Consider the following 4,972-nt stretch of genomic DNA (forward strand, 5'->3'; position numbering starts at 1 on the left):
TCCCTACACCCCAAGAGCTAACGATGTGGGGTGGAGAGAAAACGCGGCCAGTCCCGCTTGGCCATCCAGTGTGAGCCCAAGCACTCACTCCTGAGCACAGCCTGCCCTGGGAGTTCTCCCAGGGAGGCTTCTACAGCTGCTGCCTCCCAGGGCTCTCCTGTTGTGCCCTGGAAGGACTCTGAGTTTTCTGAGGACAAGACAAGGCCGTGCCTTCCTCACCTTCCTATCTCTACCTCGAGGGCACCCAGTCAAGGCTGCAGTGTACCACCGAGCATCCGGGACTTAGTGTGGGTGTATCGAGGGCACCCGGTCGAGGCTGCAGTGTACCACTGAGCATCCGGGACTTAGTGTGGGTGCGTCGGAAGGATGGGGCTCCAGACAAGATCGGGGTAGGCACTACAGGATGGAAGTGAACATCACTTTTGATTCAAGATTCCTCAGAAACCACCTCTTAAAATACAATGTCTCAGCGAGCAGAATACCCAACACCTTTCCAAATAGCAGATAAGCATCGTGCCTCACCCACATGTGGCACCGGAGGGTCGAGGGACACCTGTCACAGGATCCTGTTTGGCCGACCCATGGGGCTCTGTGCTGGATCTGGCTCCCCTCTCTCGGGTGACAACACTTCAGTTTGCAGGGGGCAGGTGACCAGCCCAAGGTCACAAGGCTGGAAGGACCAGGGCCCGATACCAAACAGAGGCTCCTGTCTCCAAACCCTCTGTTTTTTCCCCTGATTTAGGCTTCAGAGACCTTCAGGAATTAATGAGAGAGAGAGAGGAAGAGCGAGCGAGGCCATCTGGATGGAGTGAGAACCACCATACCTCCCTCCCAGCCAAGTCAGGAGGGCACGTGCCCCAGGGCTTGAGGGGCCTGGATCAGCCAGGCCACCTGGACAGGCTGCGAGATGGAAACTGGTCTGTCCGGCCCAGTATCAGCTGGAGCTCAGGGTATGACCAATGTCACCGGCTCACAGACCCGAAACCAAGGGCAGAGGCTCATGTCCCCGGGGCCTTCGCAACATACACGGGGCTGGTAAAGAGCTGCTCCCGAGCTTCATCCCTGCTGTTCTCAGGTCACCTCATGGCTCACATGCTGGACCCACATGGCCGGGGACACTGGACACCTGTGTGTACCAGGTGCCCCTTGGGTCCACGTGGCATGTGCAGTGCAGGCAGGGGAGCCATTCACCCGGCGCAGGGACAGGAAAGGGACAGGCTGGGGCCACCGAGGCAGCGCCAGAGGGACTGGACTGCAAGGGCTGAGCCCTTTGGGCAACACCCAGCCAGGGCTCAGTAAAAGCTTGTCACCATTCAAGATGACAATGGGGACAGGACAAGGACATGATGAACGGAGAAGGTCTGGGTGGTACAGTCAGAATGAACCACAACAGTCAGAGGCGCTGGGCACAACAGAAACGAAGCATCAGAAGCAAACACCAGCACAGCATGCATCACCCTGCCCCTCAGACCACGCCCACCGCCGTGCTGATGGTGGCCATGGACCACAGCTCACTCACCTGACACGTTCCCTCCTACAAGGGACCGAGCTCTTCACTGCCTTCTTCCACGACTGTGGGACCAGCAGGACCCAGGCTGGCGTGGGGCTGCAGCTACCAGGGGAGACAGAAAGGGTCCTGCCACAAAGGGTTCACCTTCTCAGTATGCGATGAGCTTTTGCAAATCAGCAAGAGTAGACGGACATTCTGGAGAAAAAGGGGCAAATTCACAGTCAGTACAAGTGATCAGTAACTGGAAAAACATACTCACCCTCTCTTAAAACTGCTCATCAAATTAAAGTGAGAGGAAAAAGGTTTTCACCTATTAAATTAGAAAAGATTTTTCTTAAAAGCTAATACTCAATCCTGTTGATGGAGAAATGGGCATTCTTAGAGTTGTAGAAAGAAGAGCAAACCAGTGCAACGCTTCTAGAAATAAATTTGACATTGTATCAAGAGACTTAACAATTTTCATATCTTTTGACCCACTAATTCCACTTCCAGGAATCAATCTTAAGGAAATGATCAGAGATTAGACAAGACTTTAAGTGCAAGACTGCTCACCACAGTAATATTTATTTAAATAAAAAACTGTAAAGAACCCAAAATTCTAAAAATAGGAATTGTTCACTGAATTATGGTATAGCCATATAACCGAATATTATATATTCTATTAAGCTATTAAGATCATGGTTTTGAAGTACATTTAATGAAATGGTAAATAGTAATGACATAAAATTAAGTGAAGCAAGCATATAATACTGGATACATAAATCGAATTTGTAAATTTCTATGTAGCGAGAAGGCAAGAAGGAAAGACATATGTATTTAGAAAGAATATTAGAATTACAGCAATAGCAGGCATACTTGGGAGGTGAAAGCTTACATGTTACATGCATGCTTTCCAAGTTTTCTGCCAAACAGACATGCAGGATCCCAGGGAAAACACTCCTGTGCTACCGACTCACCACCCTGCCTCTTGCTGCCGGTAAGCAGGCAAAGGGCACCTCGTTTGGAGACAATCCAGTTGTCCTAGGACACTGAGGCCGGATGTACTGCGGGTATTGGCATCACAAGGCCACGTGGAAGTAGAGTTGAGACTGACATAGTGGCAGGAGACCAGAGACCAGGAAGCGGGTCCACCCTCTGAGAGTGCAGGACTGGAGAGGTGCACAGAGGGGCGGAGCCTGTGGCCACAGTGTCAAGAGAGACAGGACCCCAGGGAGAGATTCCCATGAATCCCAGCTCAACTCCCTGGCTCCTGGCTTTCCCAGCATCTTTTGGGGTCTGATACTAACTTCACTTTTACTTGAACTTCCTTGAAGGGATTTCTGTTGTTTGCAACCAAACCATTACTGACCAAATTAGGGAGAAAAATTATTTTAAAGTTAGTGTTATAAAAAAAGTAAAAGAACTTAAAAAGTATTAAATTTAATAAGTGAAATTTAGCAAGACTGATGAATACAAGGCCAATATACAGCCATATTTCTATAACAATGACAGTTATTGGAATTTTTAAAATGATACAGTTTACAATATTGTAAAAATATCAACAGCTAGAAAGAAAGCTACCAAAGTTATGCAAGATGTCTGCACAGGAAACCATAAAATTGTTGAGAGAAATTTTTGAAAATCTTAATAAATGGATGCATATACCATATTCATGGATTGGAAAACTACATACTGAAAAGATGCCAATTCTCCCTAAAATGATCTATAAAGTCAGTGTAATCTCAGGCCCCTCTTCCAAATACCATCACGTTGGGGGTTAGGGCTTCAACATATGAATTGGGTGGGTGGGGGGCACAAACATTCAGTCCCTAACGCTGTGCAAAGAAGATTTCTAATGACACTACAGTAATTCAGACAGTGGGGTGCTGGAACGAGACTAGACAAACGACCTAATGGATATAAAGTTCAGAAGCAGACTCCACGCACATGGTCATTTGATCTGTAACAAAAGTGACACTGCAGTGCAATGGGGAAGGGTGGTCTTTTCCATGAGTTGTGCTGAGTGTGTGGATATGCACATGGTAAATGAAGCGACTCCCCCCTCACACACGCGAAAGTACAAACCAGGATGGTTGGGGACCCTAAGATACGATGACTCCCCAGCTGTAAGGAAGAGAGGAATAGTTTCAGGGACAAAGGGAGGAGGCAGTGTTAACATCAAAGTCAAGAGAACTCCGAGGACCCCTGAAGTAGCAATAAGATGGAGTGATGAGAAGCCCTCTGTCTGGGTGGCTGGTGAGGGCTGGGACTTGCAGGAGGCAGGAGGGCCTTTAAAGGTCGAAACAAAAGCCAAACCCAATTCCCTTCCATCTAACTCCTCGGGTTTGTTCACCTCAGTCTGCATCAATGCCACAGACAAGGTAGAGACCTTGAACTTTGCACCCGCTCTTGCAGGGAGTTGGTAGAGCAGGCATTCTGAAAAGATCAGCTGTCCAGAAGCACTCGAGATGCCTTCCAAAAGACTTATGAAAGGTCTTTATCACTGAAAGAAATGTAAAAAGATCTAAATAAATGGAAAGCATCCCATGTCCATGGACTAGGAGACAATACTGTTAAGATGACAATGCTCCTTAATTAATTTACAGGCTCAATGGAACCCCTTTCAGAATCACAGCTGGCTTCTTCACAGAAACTGACAAGGTGATCCTAAAGTTCATATGGTACTGATTGCACAGGACCCAAAACAGCCAACCATCTTGCAAAAGAAGAACAAAGTTGGAAGACTCCCACTTTCCTATTTTCAAACTTACTACAAAGAAACAGAAATCAAGACAGTATGGTGCTGGCATAGGCTAGACATACAGATCAATGGAACAGAATTGAGAGTCCAGAAATAATCCTAAATATCTATGGCCAACTGATTTTCAGCAAGGGTGCCAAGATGATTCAATGTGAAAAGAATAGTCTCTTCAACAAATGGTCAATGGGAGAGCCACAAAGTGAAAGAATGAAACTGGACTCTTACCTCACACCATATACAAAAATTAAGTCAAAATGGAGCAAAGACCTAAAGGTAAGAGCTAAAACTATAAAACTCTTAGAAGAAAACACAGGAGTATCTTCATGACTTCAGATTTGACAATGAATGTGACACGAATTTGGCAATTGTACAAGGCACAATAGATGTGACACATCTTAGATGTGACACGAAAAGCATGAGGCACAAAAGAAAAAAATGGATAAAACGGACTTCATCAAAACTAAAACACCTATGTTTCAAAAGACACTATCAAGAAAGTAAAAAGACAATCCACAGAATGGGAGAAACTATCAATACTTGAAAATCATATATCTGATAAGGGACTTGTATCTAGAGTATAGAAAGAACATTTACACTTACAAATAATAATAAGACAAATGACTCAATTTAAAAATGGGCAAACGATCTGAATAGACATTGCTTCAAAGAAAATATACAGATGGCCAACAAACACATGAAAAGATGCTCAACACCACCAGTCA

Source organism: Lipotes vexillifer, unplaced genomic scaffold (assembly GCF_000442215.2).
Source record: "Lipotes vexillifer unplaced genomic scaffold, Lipotes_vexillifer_v1.1 scaffold248, whole genome shotgun sequence".
NCBI classification, from domain to species: Eukaryota; Metazoa; Chordata; class Mammalia; order Artiodactyla; family Lipotidae; genus Lipotes; species Lipotes vexillifer.